This window comes from Nansenia antarctica (genome assembly GCF_963989245.1).
Source record: "Nansenia antarctica genome assembly, chromosome: 8".
NCBI lineage: Eukaryota > Metazoa > Chordata > Actinopteri > Argentiniformes > Microstomatidae > Nansenia > Nansenia antarctica.
Window position 1 is genome coordinate 33,046,831 of NC_137678.1, and position 25,887 is coordinate 33,072,717.

The window sequence follows — 25,887 nt, forward strand, 5'->3', positions numbered from 1 at the left end:
ATCTACGTCATACGCCGTCAATGCCAACACTATTTTTGTAGCATGGCAACCATAATGATAATAAAACATGGAACTACGCTGTGTTGGTGACCCTCTCATTGTCCGTGTGCAGGGACGGGGATGAGGAACTGTGTTTGATACTGTTCCTCATTCCGTTCCATGCATTACAATGAGCATGTCCTCTACCTCCCATTTCTACCTCCATCAGCTTCCCCTGCTATAATAGTGCAGTTGAGTTTTATATTCTAGTAATCACATGCATTGTAACACGTTTCCACATTCGACTAGAATGTGAGCCAGAGCTTGGCAGGTGGAGGATAGAGGTGTAGTCTGCTGTCACCAGTGAGGGAGTTGGGAGAGGAAATGCTGAAGTATTAGAAGAGAGACACTTAGTGGTGGTGGGATGGAACAACAGACAGCAAAAGCCCTGGGAAGAAGTCCTGCCCCATCTACCACTCAGCGATCACATCCTACTGGTCCAATACCAGTCAAACCTCAGATCGTACATATGGTCTAATACCAGTTAAACCTCAGATTGTACATGTCCAATACCAGTCAAAACTAAGATCGTACATGTACTGGTCCAATACCAGTCAATGATCAGATCTTATACTGTATGTACCGATCCAATGCCAATACCTTCCACGTGGAAACCCCCTCTCTCTGAGGCGGCTGTGGTACAGGAGGTAGAGCCGGCGTCTAATGATCACAAGGTTGGCAGATCCGTGGTTCGAGCCCTGGCTCGCCACATGTCGAGGTGTCCTTGGGCAAGACACTGAACCCCAAATTGCTCTCAATGAGCGGGCCGGCACCTTGCTTGGTAGCTTGGCTGCCATTGGTGTGTGAATGTGTGTGTGAATGGGTGAATGAGCGGCCGTTGTAAAGCACTTTGGAATATGGCGCTATATAAGTCAGTCCATTTAGATAAGGAACGATCTGGAATGTAAGATGAAAGGACATGTTGAATGTTGCTTTGATCTTCTTCCCAGAAGTATCAGGCTGTAAACATTATGAGCATTGTAACTCATCGGAGCAATAAGGAAGGGGTGATGTTGGGAAGGCAGAGAGGAGGGCAGTAGAGAGGAGGAGGGCAGTAGAGAGGAGGGGGGCAGAGAGGAGGGCAGGAGAGAGGAGGGAGGCAGAGAGGAGGGCAGGAGAGAGGAGGGAGGCAGAGAGGAGGGCAGCAGGGGTGGAGGTGAGGACAGAAGACCAAGTGAAACCACTCTGTCAGGACTGAAGTCCAGGGTGAAACAGTGGAGATCACACCTCCACAGGAACAGGTAGGACACCTGGGGGCCTCATTTATAAAGCGTGCATACGCGACTTTGACGCTAATTATGGGATTTATAAAAATAAAATAAAAACTTGAAAATGTGAGCTCCTCCATGCACACTGGGACCCATGCGTACGCACAGAAACTGGAGAAACGAGCAACTGCGACTCTGCTGGCAGAAGGATGAAACTGGAGAAACGCTTTGAAATTGCTACCCTAATGTGCGCACTGTTTTATAAATCTGAATGTTGGTGTGCGTAAACGTTCTTGCTTGTCTATGTAAGCATGCTTTTTACGCCAGTTCTACGCTTCTAAGCTTTATGAATGAGGCCCCTGGTACCTATCTACTCACTAAAAGTGCACTGCTGTTAGAGTGTTGATGTTGATGCTATGTGTTTCTGAATTGTAATTGTGAAAGTGATCGTTTATGTGAAGTAGTTCTACTAAATGAAGGTCCTGGTAGCAGTGGTCATGTAGGAAAGGGAATCGGGAGGCTGGAAGAGGTAGAACACCAGGGGAGGCTGGGGGAGGTAGAACACCAGGGGAGGCTGGTGGAGGTAGAGCACCAGGGGAGGCTGGGGGAGATAGAACACCAGGGGAGACTGGGGGAGGTAGAACACCAGGGGAGGCTGGTGGAGGTAGAACACCAGGGGAGGCTGGGGGAGGTAGAACACCAGGGGAGGCTAGGGGAGGTAGAACACCAGGGGAGGCTGGGGGAAGTGGAGGCTGGTGTCCTCTCCCTCTGAGGAGGTTTCACTGCTGGTGGGAACTTTCCTGTTCTTGAGTTTCCTGTGCTGGATAATAATTAAGTGACCTAGTTATTTGCTTCTATTGTGTTTCCAGTTACACACACACACACACACACACTCTGTACACACACACACGCAAGGGAGGCTGGTGGAGGTAGAAATCTGAGGTCCATGTGTGTTTGATTCAATTCCATGCATTACAAAGAGCCTGTCCTCTGATTTCTACCTCCACCAGCCTCCCCTGGCACGCATGCAATAGTTACACTAACCCTAACCCGCAGCATACTAACCCCAAACACTAACCCTAACCCACAGCACACTAACCCTAACCCACAGCACACTAACCCTAACACTAACGACCCACAGTAAACACTAACCCTAACCCACAGCACACTAACCCTAACCCTAACCCACAGCACACTAACCCTAACACTAACCCACAATAAACACTAACCCTAACCCACAGTAAACACTAACCCTAACCCACAGTAAACACTAACCCTAAACACTAACCCTAACCCACAGCACCGTTCAGTCAGTCAACAGGATGACGTTCTGTTGAATGAAGCTGTCACACCAAAATCACAACCCACTCTCACCCTCAACCCCCACCACTACCCCACCCACCCCAGAGACACCCAGCTAGCCAATGGCAGAGCAGACAGAGGCAGAGCAGAGTACCCAGGGGCCAATCAGGCGGAGGGACCTGGAGTCGGGGGCTGATGGCATCACCAGGTCTCAGAGAGATAAGAGGGGCCGGTTCCTGAACCCCTGGCCCACATGGAGGTACCCCTCGTCGGCATCGCTGCGCCGCTTCTACCTGTTGGACAAGGACCACAGCAACCTGCCCCGCTCCACAGAGGTAACACTCCTTCCCTCCCTCTCTCTCCTCCCTCTCTCTCTCTCTCTCTCTTTGTCTCTCTCTCCCTCCTCCCTCTCTGGACCACAGCAACCTGCCCCGCTCCACAGAGGTAACACTCCCTCCCTCTCTCTCCTCTCTCTCTCTCCCCCCTCTGTCCCTCCCTTCCCCCTCTCTCTCTCTCTCACCTCTCTCTCTCTCCCATAGCTCAGCAGGCTAACACAGTCTTGTGACATGCAGGGAACACAGTATCAAATTGTGTGTGTGTGTGTGTGTCTAGGAGTTGGACAGGGAGCTCCCAGTGTTGGAGCCCTACTTCGTCCAGAGGCCCGAGCTGAGTGGAGTGCCAGGGGCGGGGCTCAGAGTGACCTGGCTAGGCCACGCCTCCGTGCTGGTGGAGATGGACGGCTTCGTCCTCTTGACGGATCCCATGTTCAGCCAGAGGGCCTTCCCTGTCCAGTTCATAGGTTCCAGAACCTCTTTCTAGTTCATAGGTTCCAGAACCTCTTTCTTTCAATTCAACTCACCACAACTTTATTCTTGTTGGGAAATGACAGTTTAAGACAGCAATCCATATCGATACATCCATTCTACATACTTTTCCTTTTGACCTGCAGTTCTATCATCCAGCACCACGGGGGCGATATGGTACCATCTCAAACCTCCTACCACCCAATCATCCATCTTGATACCATAATCATCTGAATTTATTTTATTTTCTCTATCCTTTGTTTTTCCACGGAAGTCCCTTTGAGACCGAGGTCTCTTTTTCAATTACAATATATCTCTCTATATATATATATACACACATCATTACTATTTACATTAAGATTTTAAAAGGACACAATGCGTGAATCGTCCTATTAAAACAAGGTCAGTAACGTGTGCTCTCTTAGACCCCAACGGAGAAGTTTGTGTTTGTCCAGACTGTGGGAGCACTTGCAGTTGAATCAGCAAATCTTTGGCTTTGGTTCCTCAACATTGACATTGCAGCATTCAGATACAAAACCCCCCCACAATATTAACACAATAATAATAAGTAACGTAAGCAAGTAAAATTGTAACCCTACATTGATGAAGTACTTTACAGTGGATTCAAGTCTGAGTACACAGACATGAGTTAAAGAGGTGACAGAGGTCAATAGGTCAGAGGTCAAGAAGTTCTTCCCGACTCTTCCAGGCCCCAAGCGGTTCCGCGCCCCCCCCCTGCACCGTGGGCCAGCTCCCCGTGGTCCACGCCGTCCTGATCAGCCACAACCACTACGACCACCTGGACGCGGGCTCCGTGGCCAGCCTGAACCAGAGGTTCGGCGGGGAGCTGCGCTGGTTCGTCCCCCTGGGGCTGATGGGCTGGATGCAGAAGAGCGGCTGTGAGAACGTCATGGAGCTGGACTGGTGGGAGGAGACCTGCCTCCCCGGGCCCCTCCCTGGTCTTCACACCGGCCCAGCACTGGTGCAAGCGCACACCCACGGACGACAACAAGGTCAGACACCCAACAGAACCCCTGCCTCTCGTTTTACCTTTTGCACTACAGCTGTTTACAATACTACCTTTACCTTTACAACATTGTGGTTAGGTACTGTGGGGCAGCTGGGCGGTCCTGGGACCCAGACACCGGTTCTTCTTTGCGGGGGACACCGGATACTGTTCCTCCTTCCTGGAGATCGGCAAACGCTTCGGACCCTTCGACCTGGCGGCCATCCCCATAGGAGCCTACCTGGCCAGGTATGTAGACATCCCCATAGGAGCCTACCTGACCAGGTATGTAGACATCCCCATAGGAGCCTACCTGCCCAGGTATGTAGACATCCCCATAGGAGCCTACCTGACCAGGTATGTAGACACCCCCATAGGAGCCTACCTGACCAGGTATGTAGACACCCCCATAGGAGCCTACCTGACCAGGTATGTAGACACCCCCATAGGAGCCTACCTGACCAGGTATGTAGACATCCCCATAGGAGCCTACCTGCCCAGGTATGTAGACATCCCCATAGGAGCCTACCTGACCAGGTATGTAGACATCCCCATAGGAGCCTACCTGACCAGGTATGTAGACATCCCCATAGGAGCCTACCTGACCAGGTATGTAGACATCCCCATAGGAGCCTACCTGACCAGGTATGTAGACATCCCCATAGGAGCCTACCTGGCCAGGTATGTAGACATCCCCATAGGAGCCTACCTGCCCAGGTATGTAGACATCCCCATAGGAGCCTACCTGACCAGGTATGTAGACATCCCCATAGGAGCCTACCTGACCAGGTATGTAGACATCCCCATAGGAGCCTACCTGCCCTGGTATGTAGATACCCCCATAGGAGCCTACCTGACCAGGTATGGAGGGAGGAGCCTACCTGACCAGGTATGTAGACACCTCCATAGGAGCCTACCTGCCCAGTTATGGAGGGTAGAGCCTACCTGACCAGGAAGTCCTACAGACATCCAGGACCTCTTTCACAAAGGAAAACTGATCAGAGGTGGAAACAAAGTATAAAGATAAATAAGATAATAAACACTACCTTCTCAACCCTCTCCCCCTGTCTCCCCCCCTCCCCCCTGTCTCCCCCCCTCCTCCGTCTCCCCCCTCCCCAGAGACGTGATGAAGGCTCTGCATGTGGACCCTGAGGAGGCTGTGATGATCCATCAGGACCTCCAGGCCAGACGCTCTCTGGCCATCCACTGGGGCACCTTCACCCTGGCACACGAGGTGAGCTTGTTAGGTTTAGGGCTAGGGCTAGGGTTAATGTACGTATTAGGATTAGTGTTAGTATACGTATTAGGGTTAGAGTTAGTATTAGTGTTAGTGTACATATTAGAGTTAGGGTTAGTGTACGTATTAGGGTTAGTGTTAGTGTATGTATTAGTGTTAGTATACATATTAGGGTTAGTGTACGTATTAGGGTTAGTGTACGTATTAGGGTTAGGGTTAGTGTACGTATTAGTGTTAGTGTACATATTAAGGTTAGTGTACATAAACTCCTCAAAAAAAGTTTGGAAACGTTATCTTGGTCGATTATTCCTCCCCTTTAATAATACCAATTGGTATTGTATTTTATATCGCTGGAAAGCCTGATTAGTCACCTTTACAACGAGGTACAACTTCATGCATTCGTGGTATGAGCAACACAGCTAAACGTGTGGGTAGCGGCCCAAAAATATTTGCCCAAATCCCCTGCAATATTCTTCTGTTGGTATTCACTGAAATAATGTTTCCAAACTTTTTTACATTTACATTTACATTTTTGGCATTTAGCAGACGCCTTATTCCAAAGCGACTTACAATCAATACATTTGAATACTAAGCATGTGAATCAGCAGTCCACCATTCGTTGCAGGAAGAGTACTCTAGCTCGGGCCCGGGGCCACTGATAGGAGGAAAAACCTTCTCCCTATTATCGCCTTCTACTAAAACTTTTTTTTATTTTTTTTATTTTTTATTATTACTGGAGAAACTGAGAAACAGTACAATGGGGGCAATAGAAGTTCTAGGGACACAGTAGAGGGGAAAGCGGGTGTCTTTAGAAGACGTAGTGGTGAGGGTCGGAAGATGTCTCAGGAGGAGCAGTTAAGATGTAACCTGAAGAGATGGGTCTTCAGTCTACGACGGAAGATGGGTAGTGACTCTGCCGTTCTGACAGCCGTGGGGAGCTCATTCCACCAGCGGGGAGCCAGTGTTGTGAAGAGACGTGATCGGGCAGCCCGACTGCTGTGTAGAGGAGGTGGGGCCAGTCGGCCAGCCGAGGTGGAGGAGCGGAGTGAGCGGGCAGGGGTTTGGGGGGTTACCATTTCCTTCAGGTAGGCAGGGGCTGTCCCTTTAGCTGCCTGGTATGCAAGCACCAGGGTCTTGAATCTGATGCGAGCTGCTATCGGGAGCCAGTGCAGGGTGCGAAGGAGAGGGGTGACATGCAAGTATTTGGGGAGGTTGAATACCAGCCGGGCAGCAGCATTCTGGATGAGCTGCAGAGGTCTAATGGCTGAAGCGGGGAGCCCAGCCAGGAGTGCATTGCAGTAATCCAGGCGGGAGATGACCAGTGCCTGGATCAAGAGTTGCGCTGCCTCTCTGGTAAGGAATGGTCGTATCCTTCTGATGTTGTAGAGGAGGAATCTGCAGGAGCGAGCCGTTGCTGCAATGTTCTCCGCACAGGATAGTCGGTTATCCAGGATCACTCCAAGGTTCTTGGCTGTCAGGGAGGGGGTTACAGTAGAGTTCTCCACTGTGATGGAGAAGTCTTGGAGAGGGCAGGCTTTCCCGGGGATGAAGAGGAGCTCAGTCTTGTTAAGATTGAGCTTGAGATGGTGGTCAGCCATCCAAGTTGAAATGTCAGCGAGACATGCTGAGATACGGGTTGCCACGTGTACATCAGACGGGGGGAAGGACAGGAAGAGTTGAGTGTCGTCTGCGTAGCTGTGGTAGGAGAGCCCATGTGAAGAGATTACCGAGCCAAGAGACTTGGTGTAGAGGGAGAAGAGTAGGGGCCCTAGGACGGAACCCTGGGGAACTCCAGTGGAGAGGGTTCGTGGAGAAGATAGCGATTCTCTCCAGGTCACCTGGTAGGAGCGGCCCGCCAGGTAGGAAGAAAACCAGGAGTGTGCGGTGCCAGAGATGCCCAGGTCTGAGAGGATGGAGAGAAGGATCTGGTGATTGACTGTGTCGAAGGCAGCAGACAGGTCAAGGAGAATGAGAACAGAGGAGAGGGAGGAAGCTTGGGCAGAGTGGAGGTCTTCCGTGACAGCAAGGAGCGCAGTCTCAGTGGAATGCCCAGCCTTGAAGCCGGATTGGTGGGGGTCTAAGTGATCCATCTTCCGGAGATAGTCAATCAGTTGTTTAGATGCCGCGCGTTCAAGGGTTTTGGAAGGGAAGGAGAGGAGGGATACCGGTCTGTAATTGTGGACAGATGATGGGTCAAGGGTAGGTTTCTTGAGGAGAGGCTTGACTCTGGCTATTTTGAAGGCCGCTGGGACAGATCCAGTGGATAGGGAGGAGTTGATTAGGGTGGTAAGGTAAGGAAGGATGTCGGCGGAAATGGATTGGAGAAGGGGGGAGGGGATGGGGTCAAGAGGGCATGTGGTTGCCCGCTTTGATGTGATAAGTGTGAGAATCTCATCGGGGAAGAGGGGGGAAAAAGATGACAATCCAGAGATCGAGTGTCGAGGGGGGAGTTTGGAAGGGGTGTTAGCATTGTTAGTGGGAACAGTGTTAGCATTGTTAGTGGGAGGAGGGAGCGGTGGGGGGAGAAAGGTGCTGCTGATGTCGTCCACCTTTTTTTCAAAGTAGGTGACAAAGTCATCGGCGGACAGGGAGGAAGGAGGAGGGGGAGGAGGTGGATTAAGGAGTGAAGAGAAAGTGGAGAACAGTTTTCTAGGATTAGAGGCAGAAGAATGTATTTTTGAATGATAGTAGGATGTTTTAGCAGCTGATGCCGAGGAGGCGTAGTTGGCAAGGAGAGAGTGATAGAGGTTAAGGTCATCAGAAAGGCCAGTTTTTCTCCATTTCCTCTCAGCTGCTCTGAGCTCTAGTCTACAAGCATGTAGCGTTTCAGAGAGCCAGGGAGCTCGAGGAGAGGATCGAGCTGGCTTCAAGGTTAGTGGACAGAGGGTGTCGAAGGATGAGGTGAGAGCGGACAGAAGGGTTGAGGATGCCGCATCAGTGGATAGAAGGGAGAAGGATTCGACAGAGGGTAGGGAGGATAGGACAGAAGAAGAGAGGGCGCTGGGGGACAGGGTACGTAGGTTACGACGAGAGGGTCTTAAGTGGTTAGAGGCTGAGAGGGAAGAGGAAGTTTTGAGGGGAAGGGAGAAGGATATAAAGTGGTGATCAGAAACTGGAAGAGGGGTAACGGTAAGGTTGGAAGTGTGGGAAGATCTGGTGAAGACAAGGTCGAGCTGATTGCCTGCCTTATGAGTCGGAGGAGAGGGGGACAGGGTAAGGCCGAAGGAGAGGAGAAGGTCAAGTACTCCAGATGAGAGAAGCTTCTCAGATTGGAAATTGAAGTCACCTAGTAGTACGAGCGGAGTGCCATCATCAGGGAAAGAGCTGAGAAGGCCATCCATCTCGCCTAGGAAGTCACCGAGTTGGCCTGGGGGGCGATAGATGACAACAATGTGGAGTTTGACCGGGGAAGAGACAAAAGCAGCATGAAATTCAAAGGAGGATGTAGACAAGTGTGCCAGGGGAAGGACAGTGTGTGACCACTTGGGCGAGATGAGGAGTCCTGTGCCTCCCCCTCGACCAGAGGGTCTAGGGGAATGAGAAAAGGAGTAGGCGGCAGAGAGGGCTGCCGGTGTAGCTGTGTTTTCTGGTGTGATCCAGGTCTCAGTGAGAGCAAGGAAATTGAGGGCCATAAGAGATGCATAAGCTGAGATAGCGTCAGCTTTCCGGACCGCCGACTGGCAATTCCAGAGACCGCCTGCGGCGATAAAGTCATGGTCAGTAGAAAGAGGTGGGTAGATGAGATTGGAAGGTTTGCGAGGGGGGATGTAGCATCTAGGTGTCCTCCTGAGTGTCAGAAGAACAGGGATAGGGGCGTTTATTATTTTGAGGCGTTTATTAGGGTTAGTGTACGTATTAGGGTTAGTGTACGTATTAGGGTTAGTGTTAGTATTAGGGTTAGTGTTAGTATTAGGGTTAGTGTACGTATTAGGGTTAGGCCCAATCCGATTATCTTTTCTACCACTTCGGCTCGTTTTGGAGTCACTCCGAACAGAGCCACAAGCCGTAGTGGTTCCCCGGGGGAAATGGGACAACCCTTCACGACTAATACGTCATCCGTAGTGTAATGAATGGGTTAATTCATAGTCAGGACGGCGCATGCGCCTTAGAGAGAGTTCGTGATATACCAGTAGGTGACTGACAGGTGTCGAGAGAACCGAAGTAAACTGGTTATACCTTTGTTGAACCCAGACTCAAGTGTCTTATTATTCTATGTCCAAGTGACATTACACGTAGTATCGTAGAAAAGCATTGACGCTCGCGACTTGAATGAACTTGAACGCTATCAATCGATCAAACAAGTCATCAAATAAAAAAGAACAATGCTTCATTATCAGACCATGACAGAATAAGCTCTAACCTGTATGAAACCTGTGCTCCTACCCTGCCAGTCTGCACTGATTTAGGACAACAGTGCAACAACTTCGAGGCAGAACTTTAGTTACATTTACGGCGTCATATGCCATCAAAGGGAAACATGGAAAAATGCATGACTTATGTCGTGTTTCGTAATGTAAACGCGTGAGACAACTGTTAACTATATATCACGTACTTTATTAACCATCCAGTTCCACCATTCATTCCACTCTGCCCGCTTTCCCACTGCGCATGCTCTCCCCTCTATCCCCAACTCATTCCCATTGGTCTACAGCAGGGGTGCCCAATACGGTCGATCGCAAAGGTAGTATGGGTAGATCGCATGGCATTGAACAAAAACAAACAAAAATAAATAAAAATTTGCCTATCATCCATCCTCACTATGGCTTTTGCCACTTGATTGACGTACAGGTAAGCCAGTCTGAGATCTGATCTTTTCACCTACACCTAACACGCGGTTCACCACGCATGCGCAGTCAACAGCACCAACTACAAAATACAAAATACCGGCGAGACTAATTACCTAGTTAGCCTTCCAATTTCTACTATTTACTATATAATACTAAATAAAGGCTATACAAATGAGTGGGGAAGCTGGACCAAGTAAGAAACCAATAACGTATAACTTCCATCCAGAATGGGAGGAGGACTTTTTTACACGATGTGATATTGGAAATGCGTCTGTCTGATCAGCAAATCTACGATGGCTATTTCGAAGAAGGGAAATGTGGCAAAAGAGCGAAAACGTACGGCTGCAACGATAGCTTCTTATCGCGTCAGTCACGTTCTTGTTAAACACAAGAAGTCATTCAAAGACGGCGAAATTGTGAAAAAAGTTTCTCGAGGCTGCAGATTGCCTTTTCGATGACAGATCCACAGTGGCTGATGACACCTTGCAACCAGCTCCTACAGCCCTGACTACTAGAAACTAGCTGCCTCCTCCCAGTGCCAGGTCTCCCACTAAGGTAGAGAAATGCATTTATTTCCTCCTTTCAAACTAGGGAACTACCTGTTTTGTATCTGGTTTACTTTTCTGTTTGTTGGATCAGTAGTTGGCTATGGTACTGCAGACTGGCTGTCAGTGTGTGAGTGAGAGAAAGTGAGTGTGTGTGTGTGTGTGTGTGTGTGTTTGTATTTATTACTATGAGGGGACCAAGACCTGACCGCACACTCACGGTGTGGGAACCCGAATCTTTGTGGGGTCCAAAAAGCTGGTCCCCACCAGGAAAATCGTTGAAATGAATAGGGGAGACGTTGATATGCCTAGTGCAAGAAAAAAAAAAATCCCCCATCACGTCACAAAAACCTGAGGATGTGTGTGTGAGTGTGTGTGAGGCTGGCCCTCTAACGACTACAATCGGTACTGCAGGTTCACAGATTGGCGCAGAATGCACACACACTCACACACTCCACGCACCAATCAAACGCACACCTGTCTGTCACGTGAGATGATTGAGCATCCATGCATCCATATTGGATCCAGCATCCATATTTGATGATGGCTGATAAGAAGAATGAAGACTAATTCAAGGACAAAGGTAAAACGAAAATATGTACAATTCTAACTTGATTATAAGACATTGTATTAAAATGTTTTGAAGGTAGAACAAGCAAACATTTAAGATGGCCTTCTCTGCAGTTCATCTATAGCAGGGGTCCCCAAACTTTTTTCTGTGAGGGCCACATCATTTTTCCTTTCTGTGATGGGGGGCCTGGGTTGGTCTCTAACATAAAATAATATGGAACGGAGTGGAATGGAGGCGGTTGCGCAAAGCAATTGTGCGCAGGAGAGCACTGGTGGATGCAAACAAAGTCTAAACAGTTGAATTTGGATGGAATTTATACCTATAGTGATATGTCAATGAAATATAATCAGTTTTACAGTCTGATACTTGAGGGAGGACCCTCATCATACACGGGGGGACCCATGAAGCAGGGCTGTCTGGGGGTCCTTAAACGAGCATCAAACACTTAATTTCTTGCATTCTGGTGAATTTAGATGCAATTTGTGCCCTTTCTGCATCAATTTATGGTGGAAATTTATTTCCAATTATTTGCGAAACAGCGCCCCCGCCACCACGTCGGTGCAATGCCGCAATTGCAGTTAGAAATTACACGTTGTTCAAAGGGCCGGTCCAAGTGTGGGGGTGGGCCGTGTTCGGCCCGCGGGCCGTAGTTTGGGGACCCCTGATCTATAGGCTATATGCCTTATTTTTAACGAAAGTTAGACTAGCTAATCAAATGCTATGTGTTAGCTAAGCTAACCAAATGCTCTAACGTTAGCTAGCAAGGGAGCTATACTAGCTAACGAATTGATTATAAGACATTTTATTTAAATGTTTTGAAGGTAGAATAAGCAAACATTTAAGCTAGCCTTCTCTGCAGTTTTAACGAACGTTAGACTAGCTAATCAAATGCTTTGTGTTAGCTAACCAAATGCGATGTTTTCTAACGTTAGCTTAGCTAGCAAGGGAGCTAGACTAGCTAACGAATTGCCAGGTGTTTTGTAGTTAGCTAATAACGGAGTTAGGCTAGCTAACCAATTGCCATGTGTTCTCAATCAGTTCGATAGGGACGTTTGATGGAAGACGGTGCCAGATTCTAAATGAAAAAACGAAAAAACGACAATAGGTAGGTAATCTGCTAAAACAGTAGATTGTGTATTACTTAGTGTGCTTGACTAATAGTCTAGCAGCAAGTCCTCAAAAAAGGCTTTAGTTTTTGAGATACCCCTACCCGAGGTAGAGCAAGTTACAACAATGATTTTTCTTATCTTTAGGGTCTCCCATTAATGAAATTGATTGTTGTAAAATTTTATTTTTGGGGAAAAGATGTTTTTTTGGTTGTTCTTTAGAGCTACCCCAATCCCTGAAAAAGAGCCAAATTAGACCAGGCCGAATATGGGGAAGGTGACAAAAAAGCCCATAACTTGAGAATGATCACTCTTTTCCTCTTCAGATTTGCTGAGGTATGAACCAGGTGGTTGTCCTACATCACCAAATAGTCAGACAACTATTTACCTAAATAAATACTGAATTATAGTCCTGTAAACTTAGCTTTAGTTTAGACGGAAATTGTACTTTTTGGTGACAGGAACATAGGACTCCATCACTTTTCTCTCATTTATCAGAAAAACAGAAATCCCTGAAAAATATATCATTACTGAATTGTCTAGGGTGCTATTGAACAATAACCAGTAGTTGTATGGAAATATCTCATACAGTTCTATTGCAAATGAGATTTCTTTAGACATAGGCCTACCTCTTCTCTGATACAGTCAAATTCCGAATGGGGGATAAGTGGCATAATAGCCTATAAGTTAAGAATGCTCACTCTGATGGTCATCATATTTGGAGAGGGAAATACCAGGTGGCTGAACTACATCACAAAATAGTCAGAATAAGAGTAACCCAATAAAATAAAGTTTATTAGTTCTAAATTACAAGCCTCTAAAACATAGGTGTAAATAGTACAGGTTTTATTAAAACTGGAACCTTAATTCAAAGTACAATTAAATACAGTCCTCAAACATTAGGGGACACATTTTGACATTCTGCACAGCAGGTGCAGAACTCTGTACAGGGAAGGCCAACAGAGAGGCACTGGCACTTTCCACTCTCTCCACACTTTGCATCTTTGCAATATAAATGAGTGATGTCTCTCACTTCTGTAGGTGCTGGGGGTTTTGTAAAAAGGACAGGTTGAATGGCCCCATCTCTGATAATCCACCCCTTGCCAATAGGACTCCATAACAGGGGTTTGGGCATGTGGCTGTGACACCATACCGCTGTCTGGAACATTGCTCTCTGCACATGCTGCTGAAATGCATCCTCTGTTGGCGGCAGATTTGCAGAGGCTGTATCAGATGTTGATGCAATTATGAACCTCAGTTCATCCAGGTTTGTGCACATCAATCCATTTTCCATTTTCTTTTTTCCATATAGGAGAAGCGCAAATTCTCTTGCGACTGGCAAAGACTCTTCCAAGCTGGCAGAGAGTCCAAAATGGGCCAGATCTTTGAGCTCGCTGAGATGGGTCTTGAGTTTGTTGAATGCTGTTGTCTTTCCTATTCTGTACAAACTACTTGTTGTGTCACAGCCAGTGAGTGCATGACATGCTGGTAGACAGTTAGACATGTCTTTTCCAATCTTCTCAGATATGGTGTTGATGGGGACATATCTCTCTCTCATTCCATGGCCTGTATGCATGTACACCAGAGATGAACCAAACATTTCTTTGCTTGCATAGTATATGAGCAGTACTTCCACATCTGTGTCATCAGACCTCACAATGATGCGGGAATATGACTCTGCAAGATGTATGGCATGGAGCACCATCCTTGTGTCTGCCTCCTCCTGATCACTGTACAGTGATGTCAAACTGCTGACTCCTGCTGTGCAGATGCTCTTCACCTCCTCCCCTTTATCAAATCCACCTGCCAAGATGATGGAGTCATCTGAGTGTAGTCTCTGTGGGGCTGCAGTGACAATGTAGTTGCTCACAAACATGCACAGTGCAGTCTTGTTTCCACTACTCCTCAAGTACTTCCTGTAGTTTGGGACATTTGTGTTGCCAGTGATAACATGTGTAGGCCTTCCATCACTTGCACCTCTCCTTTGCCTCTCCAGGTCTTTGATGGACTGTGGGCCGTCATACCTGTCAAATACCATGACCACACATTGCATTTCTTGTTTTCTATTTAGAAGTGACAAGATCTTCTTCAGGATGCATTCTGCTAGCTCACTGAAGGTCTGGAAGGCTGAATCATGGAGGCTTTGAAGCATAGCCATGCCATCAATGATGTATGCAGATTTCTCTGTGGTGTCAGACAGCTCTTGCATCACTTCTACTACCGACTCCAGTTTTTTTGCAAGGTCTGCTTTTGTGGTTTTTCTCATCGCCCCATCGTCATAGAAGAGAGAGGGTGGGACAGCAGCCAATTCATGACGCATCACATTCTCCAATGATACGTCCCTTTGTTTTGAAACAGCCAGGAGTCTCCTGAAGAGGACATCGGAATCCATCTGAAGCTGCTTAGATTTACTAGATTTTATTACTGCTATCATATCTGTGAATGTTGCCAATTTATGTCTTTTCTCAGGATCCCAGAAACTTTTTGGTGTATCACTCTTAAGTCGTTCATCAATGAAATTAGCATTTAGCTTTTCTCCATCTTCCAGAAAGCTTGAGAGATCTTTTGCCACCTTTTGTGATGCTACTTGTCCACTTGAAATATTGATGAGCTCATCGGGAACTTTCTCCAAATCAAATGGGTTCTGCCTGTCTTGCACAAACTCCATTATCTGTATAGTTTCCCTCTCATCCCTGTCCATGCGGGCTGCTCCATGTTCTTTGTGGGATTTTGGTGCATGTGCCGCTGCATCACAAAGCTCTGTCATGGCATCGCAGTACTCACTGGTGACATGCCTTGTAATGAGCCATCTTTTCAGAGCTCCCTTTCGTAGTGTGAAGCCGATAATGCCTCCTTGACCCTTTCCTTCTCTGTTGATAGTTTGTTCAAGTGCTTGATCGGTGGCTACACAGTTGAAGTTTCTCTCATCTGAGCGCCGCACAACAAACCCTCCTTCTCTCATGAATTTGTAGGACTCTGGTTGGCTTTTTTCAAGGGCTTTCATTTCAGCTATGTAGACTGGCATGTACTTTGCATAGTTCATCCTGCCAGCAGCCCGGAACCATGGTATTGCTTCAGACATGCAGTTGAGATGAAGGTCAAAGTTAGCTTCACGCTCTGATCGTAGCATTCTGAGTAAGAGATCAGCCCCTTTGAGGAAATTCAGCCAGTACTTAAAAGTTGCTGATTGTTGAACTCCCCTCTCTGAAAACTGTTGTATTCTTCTCCTCAGTTCAGGAAGGTCTGTCTCCGCTTCACTTAAGAACTGTCTGGCAGAGACCTGGTCGTTGCCATGAAAGGCATGCTGCACATCTCACAGGAGGTGTTCTTGTTCAGCAGACAATGGACTTTGGCCTTTTTTGTTCAGCCAGGAGACCAGTGCCATCCAGAAGAGCCTGAACAGAGCCTCTGAAACAACCTTGATGCTCCTCACACCTCTTGTCAGTTGTTTACCCTGAAGCATCTGCCGAGCTGTTGCGTCAGCATAGACTCCAGACTCGGTTATCATGTCAAAGAGGCCCCCGTCTGCATACACCTTCCCAATGCTTGCCAGAAAGGCCATGGTGACGTGCATTCCTCCAATTCTCATGGTGATCTTGCCATCCAAAGCTTCAGGTTTGCTCCACAGAATTTGCTGTGCTTTGCTGTAGATGGCAAGGTCAGCAGTTACAAGTATATGCCTCTGTCCCAGTTCTTGAGCAAGCTGTGTGAGCTGCAAAAGAGCTGTATAGATTGTAGATAGGTCTGATGGTGAAGCTCTTATGAAGGGCATATATTGTACTGTTGTTAATGGGATGTCTGACGTGGATACATAGGCATTGAATGCAGACCATCCTGGGATTCTCTGTTCTTCTTCTTTCATGATACGGCTCACCTTCCAAAGTAAGTCTTGGCCTTCTGCTGCCTGAGCTTTTGTGCTGTCTGATTTGAGGACCTGTGGTAGAACTGCTGGTGGTTCAGATCGCCTACCTGGCTTGATGTATCTGAAATTCAAGAACAAGTCATTAGGCATCTTTTGTCATAAAATTCAATCTTTAACAAAATTCCCTTACAAACAACAACACTCCAGATTCCTTAGATTATGATGTGTGACCTCACAAATAATGTGTAACTTGAATATTGGACAAATGCTAGTCTGACTTACACAAGTGTAATGTGAAACTTGAAGCCTCCAGTGCACATTACACATTTAACATTTTAATATTGGATTATATTGCATTAACATACAGTATATCCGAGCCATTTCAATCAAGTATTGCATGTGTCTGGCAGATAGTTGGTCTATAATATTTACCTCTGAACCTCTTCATTATCCAAATCACAGCTGTCCAGGGCATGGAGAGATCTCTCCGGGATTCTCAGGATGGGGTTGTGTGCTGTGGCAACATCACCTCTTCTGTATACAACAATTGCCATGGAATGTGTTGTATTTTTGCCATCCAGCGTCTCTTCATTCTGGTCAAAGTTGTCAATGGCTGCATCAATTATCCCATGTTCTGTGGTTCTTGTCAGTCCATTTGGAATGTAAACACCTTTGCTTCTCTGTAATTGATCTGCTGCTACTGATGTGAGAAATTGACGCACTTCATCATACGACACACAATGACCCATCATGTGTAGCTTGTTGATAAGGGCCTTGCTGCCAAACTCATGATGGATCATAATCCCAAGTCCTAGTGTGATAGGTGTACGTCTGCTGCAGCATTGTGCAATTAGATCATGGCAAAAGGTTATAACACTTGTGTTATTCTTCAGAGCTGGGTCCTCGTCACAGGTCTGCACATTTTTAAATGCACCTGCATTGACACACCAGTTCACAAAATCATACAGAGTGTTTGGCACATATTCACTACACTGGAGAAGGGAAAGCTTGTCACTGCTTATGTAGAATTGAGGCTCATGCTCAACCTTTTCCATAGTTTTCCTCAATATATGTGCAGCCTGGTGGAGGATTTGAGTGTCAGTGAGGGTCTCTGTTCTCTGTGGAGGCATTGTCTCCCTGTCTTCTGTTATGTTTTCTCTGAGGAGAGAAGCTTCTCTCATTGCATGGCCAACAGTCATGGCACCAGAACAGATCAGATCAGATTTTCCAGGACGTTCAATGAAGATGAGTTTATCCCCATAATGCTGGATCAACTTTTCTTTGAGTTTCCAGGATTTATACATTGTTGGTTCTGTAGCTGTACTCAGTTTTCCTATATAGCTCTCAGTTACAGCACTCAGTGTTGTGACAGTCATATGCTTTGAAAAAACTGTCTTAGTTAATTCTTCAGTTAGCTCAATGAAAGCTCTTTCATGTTCATTTAACTTCTTTTCTGTTAAATGTTTGTTTCGAGCTGATAGAATGTTCCTTTCTGAAAGATAGTGTCCTAGGCAACTTCTGTGATACTTTGCATCATAGGCAAAAAGATCTTGATAGGTCAGCATACGGTGATGTATTATTTCATCAAACCTCTCTGAGGCTGCATTGAGGACCTTTGACCTTGTACTTTCACCTGTACCGGTACAGATAGGGGTCAGGCCTTCTCTCTTTGTGAATTTCTGGCTGCAATTGAAACATTGGCTGCAAATGAAACACTGGCTACGGATGTCAAATATAGTGTCTCTGGACAGTCTAAGTCTTTTACTTTGACACTGATCCTGGGGTGGTTCTTGATCACTGGTTGTAGGCATATAGTTAGTTGTGCTTGAATAACTGGCCCGACATGACTTGTGATATGAAACCTTGACCTTGAAGGACAGTATGTCATCTGAGTGGGGTGATAGTCTCTTATGAACTTCATCATCTCGTCCTTGAGCAACGTTCAGTATGGTTCTGAGTCCTTGTAAAGTGGGATTCTTGACATATGGATTATTTTGATGTCCTTGTAGAGCTTTTTCACATAATAAGCAGACTTTTTCATCCAGTGTCTGTAAATATGGCTGGCTAGCTGTCTGCGTTGGCCCTGTTGGCTCCATTGTTACAGTGAACTCTGGTAAATATGGAAAACACACACACACACACACACAATTAATTTATGCTAGCCTATGTTAGCTAGCCTCTGTTAGCTAGCCTCTGTTAGCTAGCCTCTGTTAGCTAGCCTCTGTTAGCTAGCCTCTGCTAGCTAGCCTCTGCTAGCTAGCCTCTGCTTGCTAGCCTCTGCTTGCTAGCCTCTGCCTAGATCAGAATGCCTGCACTATAGTTTAAAAGCTCACAAATCTAACAACATATTCAACAACATATTAATATCATAGTTGGACATATGTGTTACCTGTTATCTGTCATTAGATTGGTGATCATCTGAACAGAACTGTCAATCCACAGCCCCTCTCCCTCTGAGATGGAGAATGTTATGGCTGCTGCTGACCAGTTGGCTACAATGTTTTGAAACATGCAGCTGTCACTCAAACCAGAGTGGCAGAGAGTGTTCCACTGTCAAGCTTCACAATTATTTCCATACTGTACTTTGAATTAAGGTTCCAGTTTTAATAAAACCTGTACTATTTACACCTATGTTTTAGAGGCTTGTAATTTAGAACTAATAAACTTTATTTTATTGGGTTACTCTTATTCTGACTATTTTGTGATGTAGTTCAGCCACCTGGTATTTCCCTCTCCAAATATGATGACCATCAGAGTGAGCATTCTTAACTTATAGGCTATTATGCCACTTATCCCCCATTCGGAATTTGACTGTATCAGAGAAGAGGTAGGCCTATGTCTAAAGAAATCTCATTTGCAATAGAACTGTATGAGATATTTCCATACAACTACTGGTTATTGTTCAATAGCACCCTAGACAATTCAGTAATGATATATTTTTCAGGGATTTCTGTTTTTCTGATAAATGAGAGAAAAGTGATGGAGTCCTATGTTCCTGTCACCAAAAAGTACAATTTCCGTCTAAACTAAAGCTAAGTTTACAGGACTATAATTCAGTATTTATTTAGGTAAATAGTTGTCTGACTATTTGGTGATGTAGGACAACCACCTGGTTCATACCTCAGCAAATCTGAAGAGGAAAAGAGTGATCATTCTCAAGTTATGGGCTTTTTTGTCACCTTCCCCATATTCGGCCTGGTCTAATTTGGCTCTTTTTCAGGGATTGGGGTAGCTCTAAAGAACAACCAAAAAAACATCTTTTCCCCAAAAATAAAATTTTACAACAATCAATTTCATTAATGGGAGACCCTAAAGATAAGAAAAATCATTGTTGTAACTTGCTCTACCTCGGGTAGGGGTATCTCAAAATCTGAGGGCCCTTCCTGCTAGACTATAATGATTGAGAGCTAAAATGAGTAGCTGACAGGGCAATTGTCTCAACCCAGTAGAAGACACATGCTACTGTATAACTGTTGTGTAGACTACATGCTTGTTATCAACATGGTGACTGCTACACTTACCAATTCTGAATAACTGATTCTAATTCATATTTTAGTGTGGTGGTGGAGACTCATGTCATGGCCGTGGAAAAGTGCATCTTGCCCTGCAGCTCCAACCCAGTGATACAAGACAAAGAGGAGGTTTTCCAGCTTGCAGGTAAAAGTGTGTAACCAGAAATGGATTGTGTTTAGATCCTTCTCAATGTGTTTCTGCTGTGATTAGGAGCTATGCAAACATACACTCTTACTAGGTGTAATGGGGTTCAAGACTACATGGAAGAGTATTGTCATTTGTGAGGATTAGTGGGCTGATTTGCTGAGATGAGGTTCTTGCCTACACACACTGTCTCCGGTGCAGCCTCGTGGGGTACCCCTACCCAGCTCCCACTCAAAGTTACTGATAGTACAGCGTACACACACACTGTCTCAGGTGCAGCCTTGTGTGGACCATGTAAAGGCCCATACTCTACTCATAGATTACTGAGAAGGACGTTTACTGGTTCTGCTAAAACAGTAGATTGTGTATTACTTAGTGTGCTTGACTAATGATTGAGAGCTAAAATGAGTAGCTGACAGGGCAATTGTCTCAACCCAGTAGAAGACACATGCTACTGTATAACTGTTGTGTAGACTACATGCTTGTTATCAACATGGTGACTGCTACACTTACCAATTCTGAATAACTGATTCTAATTCATATTTTAGTGTGGTGGTGGAGACTCTCATGTCATGGCTGTGGAAAAGTGCATCTTGCCCTGCAGCTCCAACCCAGTGATACAAGACAAAGAGGAGGTTTCACCCTCCAGCTTGCAGGTAAAAGTGTGTAACCAGAAATGGATTGTGTTTAGATCCTTCTCAATGTGTTTCTGCTGTGATTAGGAGCTATGTGCAAACATACACTCTTACTAGGTGTAATGGGGTTCAAGACTACATGGTAGAGTATTGTCATTTGTGAGGATTAGTGGGCTGATTTGCTGAGATGAGGTTCTTGCCTACACACACTGTCTCCGGTGCAGCCTCGTGGGGTACCCCTACCCAGCTCCCACTCAATGTTACTGATAGTACAGCGTACACACACTGTCTCAGGTGCAGCCTTGTGTGGACCATGTAAAGGCCCATACTCTACTCATACATTACTGAGAAGGACGTTTACTGGTTCTGCTAAAACAGTAGATTGTGTATTACTTAGTGTGCTTGACTAATGATTGAGAGCTAAAATGAGTAGCTGACAGGGCAATTGTCTCAACCCAGTAGAAGACACATGCTACTGTATAACTGTTGTGTAGACTACATGCTTGTTATCAACATGGTGACTGCTACACTTACCAATTCTGAATAACTGATTCTAATTCATATTTTAGTGTGGTGGTGGAGACTCTCATGTCATGGCTGTGGAAAAGTGCATCTTGCCCTGCAGCTCCAACCCAGTGATACAAGACAAAGAGGAGGTTTCACCCTCCAGCTTGCAGGTAAAAGTGTGTAACCAGAAATGGATTGTGTTTAGATCCTTCTCAATGTGTTTCTGCTGTGATTAGGAGCTATGTGCAAACATACACTCTTACTAGGTGTAATGGGGTTCAAGACTACATGGTAGAGTATTGTCATTTGTGAGGATTAGTGGGCTGATTTGCTGAGATGAGGTTCTTGCCTACACACACTGTCTCCGGTGCAGCCTCGTGGGGTACCCCTACCCAGCTCCCACTCAATGTTACTGATAGTACAGCGTACACACACTGTCTCAGGTGCAGCCTTGTGTGGACCATGTAAAGGCCCATACTCTACTCATACATTACTGAGAAGGACGTTTACTGGTGGAGCCAAACTCTGCTGGAATGTTAGGGGCCAATACCATACTATTGGACTTCATGCTATCTTCGTATTACAGAAGCTGGACTCCATTGACATTACATTGGCGACCTCCTGAACTTTAGGCTCACTTTTGGGACACTTCCTATCTAGCCAGGGGAACAGAAAAAGACACACACCATCAGTGGGATGCCAGCTTTCAGCCAAAAGTGATTTCAAGTCTCTAGCCCAATGTATCACCAAACAGCGCTCAATTTAGTCACTCACTACCCCTCCCTGCTCAGCCGTTTAACATTGGCGACCTCCTGAACTTTAGGCTCACTTTTGGGACACTTGCTTTCTAGCCAGGGGAACAGAAAAAGACACACACCATCAGTGGGATGCCAGCTTTCAGCCAAAAGTAATTTCAAGTCTCTAGCCCAATGTATCACCAAACAGCGCTCAATTTAGTCACTCACTACCCCTCCCCACTCAGCCGTTTAACATTGGCGACCTCCTGAACTTTAGGCTCACTTTTGGGACACTTCCTATGTAGCCAGGGGAACAGAAAAAGACACACACCATCAGTGGGATGCCAGCTTTCAGCCAAAAGTGATTTTAGGTCTCTAGCCCAATGTATCACCAAACAGCGCTCAATTTAGTCACTCACTACCCCTCCCCACTCAGCCGTTTAACATTGGCGACCTCCTGAACTTTAGGCTCACTTTTGGGACACTTCCTATGTAGCCAGGGGAACAGAAAAAGACACACACCATCAGTGGGATGCCAGCTTTCAGCCAAAAGTGATTTCAAGTCTCTAGCCCAATGTATCACCAAACAGCGCTCAATTTAGTCACTCACTACCCCTCCCCACTCAGCCGTTTAACATTGGCGACCTCCTGAACTTTAGGCTCACTTTTGGAACACTTCCTATGTAGCCAGGGGAACAGAAAAAGACACACACCATCAGTGGGATGCCAGCTTTCAGACAAAATTCAAGTCTCTAGTCCATTGTATGGCCAAACAGGGTTTAACTTATTGGGGATGAGGCCTCCATTGACATTACATTGGCGACCTCCTGAACTTTAGATGTTCCCCAGAACAGTATACCTGAGAAGTGTGTTAAGGTGTTCCCCAGAAGAGTATACCTGAGAAGTGTGTTAAGGTGTTCCCCAGAAGAACAGTATACCTGAGAAGTGTGTTAAGGTGTTCCCCAGAAGAACAGTATACCTGAGAAGTGTGTTAAGATCTTGATACATCTTGATACATCCTCAACACTCACACAACTCTCATACCAGGTTAAACAGACAGCTGCTATATATATATATAGATAGATTTCACTCTGTGATTCTCATATCGGCTGGGATTCTACATGAATTTTGAAGTTTAAACAAGAATAATGTTCATCTTGTCATTCAATAGTTCCTGACGTGAGTACAGCGCAAAAGCGGAAACGGAGTGGGTCGCCGCAAGTAAATGAAGGGGAAACTCATTCAGATGGAGACGACATCCCCGTCCAAAAGACAAAGTCAAAGACAGGTAAGGATATTGTATCAAAGACATTACATTATTTCTCTTATCTTTATGTGAGAGAATTAAGCAGTAAAACACGAGAGGGCATACTTTATTGCTCTCGTGCCTACGGCAGCACAGCCCTTCGTATATTCTCAAAAAACAATAGTTTAACTATTCAGTTTGATATTATATATTGAGTTTAGTGAACTCCACTAATAAATGCAGTTCCTAAAACTATCACATTACTGTGGAATTTCAAATAGTGAACATATGTATGATAGTTCATATATCACAAATACACACAGTTTCGAATGCCTCTTGGCCAATCACAATACGCAGTCGGAACTATGTTGTATAATTGGCTTTATTTGAGCCACACTTCACAATTACTGTGCATTTATATTTATCCTAAACTAATTTGTTATTCATTTCTTATTTAGCTCGCAAGCCACAGAAGAATAAGCTCTGGGAAACCGAGGAGATAACTGCTGTCGAAAAGCACATGATGAACTTCATTCGGACCTGTCGCGTTCCAGGAAAGGACGACTGTGATAAGTGCCTTAAATCAGAGCCAGAAGCACAAAAAAATTGAAATTGGAAGGCGCTCAAATTTGACATTAATAATAGAATCACCGCACTAAAGAGGAAAATGTAAGACATTTTTTCTCCCAAATTTGTATTATTTTGATCATCATCGTATCATTCTCTTTGACAGCAGAGGCAAGGACAGAGCGTAAATAAAAGATAAATTGCATAGTAGACGGTCAGACAGTTCTCCACTGCAGTTTAATTTGCTCGTTTATCCTGATTGGAGCATCCTTACAGCTCAAGCGCAAGCGAGCGTCTTGGACAAAGGAGTTTAGCTTGGTATATACAGTATTTGTATAGGAGCATATTTTTTTAAAATTATTTGTTCACAATTAAGTTCAGTTCTAAAATGTATCTTAGGGGTGGCCTGATCTCGCTCCATAGCTTTAATTAAGAAGAGTATCCTTCCCAACTGTGGGGTAGTGGGGTAGTGTTATGTTTCTCAATAGGTTCTGTTATGTTTCTCAATAGGTTCTGGGTGTACACAATAATGTCGGATCCAGGTGCGGTGTAAGTAAAGAATGAGACGGAGATGTAATAAAATAAAGATTCTCTTTACTGAGACGTATGATTCGTAGGTACAAACATAAACTCTTAGCCGGAATAACAAAAGGGGAGCAGTAGGGCTCAGCACGTAGGTAATAATAACTAAGGCACAGCGGTCAATAATAAAGTGCACGAAAACTAAAGATTGAGCAAAGGGCTCCAAAGGCGGTACAAGGTTGCAAACCCGCAAACAAAGTCAAAGTTCAAATTACGTTCCGGGTAACGGATACGTGAAGTGGTAATACATACACAGGGTTCTGAAGCATTCCATACGGGGTAACACAAGTGATCGACTGACAAGGAAATGAACAAGGAAATGGGACACACCTATATACACTGACAAACACTCACAGGTGACAACAATCATTCGATAATTAGTCCAGGGTTGGAGCACTGTCGCTCTTCGACCAGTAGGGGCGATGGGGAGTCCTCTTCGCTGACCCCCCTTGTAACAGTGCCCCCCCCTGACAAACGGCACCAGAAGTTCACCCGGGTGCCTCGGGATGGAGCCGGCGAAAGTCCGTGATGAGGCTCGGATCTAGAATATCCCGCCGAGGCACCCAGGTACGCTCCTCAGGCCCATAACCCTCCCAGTTCACCAGGAATTGGAGACCCCTCCCCACCTTCCGGCAGTCAATAATCCTGTTAACCGTGTAGGCAGGTTGTCCATCAATGAGACGGGGCAGGGGGGCGGGGCGGGGTGGAGGGGCCATGGGGGAGAAAACAACGGATTTGAGGAGTGAAACATGGAAGGTGGGGTGAACTCGCATGGAGGGTGGGAGTAGCAATCTGTAGGCCACGGCGTTGACCCGCCGCACCACCTTAAACGGCCCCACGAAGCGAGGAGCCAGCTTGCGTGACTCCACCCGGAGGGGGAGATCCCGGGTAGACAGCCAGACCCTCTGACCAGGACGGAAGACCGGGGCCGGACGGCGCCTGCGGTTGGCCTGGCGTTGGGACCTGTCCGAAGCCCGCACAAGCGCCGTCCTTACCCGCCTCCAGGTACGGCGACAGCGGCTGACATGGGCTTGGACCGATGGTACAGCTGCCTCCTCCTCCTGCTCCGGGAAAAGGGGAGGCTGATACCCGTACTGGCATTGGAAAGGGGAGAGGCCAGTGGAGGAGCAGAGGAGGGTGTTGTGGGCGTATTCAGCCCACGCCAGCCGCCGGTTCCATGTCGCCGGATTGCTGGAGACGTAGCACCTCAAGACCCCCTCCAGGTCCTGGTTGACGCGCTCCGTCTGCCCATTGGATTGGGGGTGGAACCCGGAGGACAGGCTGACGGAGGCGCCAAGGCTGGTGGCGAATGCCTTCCAGAACCTGGAGGCGAATTGAGGACCCCGGTCGGATACCATGTCCAGGGGTAGTCCGTGCACCCGGAAAACGTGCTGGACCACTAGCTCCGCCGTCTCTTGGGCCGTGGGGAGTTTGGGGAGGGGGATGAAGTGCGCCGCCTTGGAGAACCGGTCTACCACCACTAGTATGGC

The 25,887-nt window shown here is 46.4% G+C and overlaps 1 pseudogene across 1 annotated transcript; it reads left to right on the forward strand.

Annotated features, from left to right (window-relative positions):
• Nucleotides 1–2,671: 2,671 nt before the first annotated feature.
• Nucleotides 2,672–15,866, forward strand: LOC308164137 (N-acyl-phosphatidylethanolamine-hydrolyzing phospholipase D-like; annotated as a pseudogene). The gene is made up of 6 exons: nt 2,672–2,884; nt 3,162–3,348; nt 4,062–4,365; nt 4,459–4,607; nt 5,478–5,592; nt 15,837–15,866. The product of its transcript is annotated as an N-acyl-phosphatidylethanolamine-hydrolyzing phospholipase D-like (transcript).
• The last annotated feature ends 10,021 nt before the right edge of the window (nt 15,867–25,887 follow it).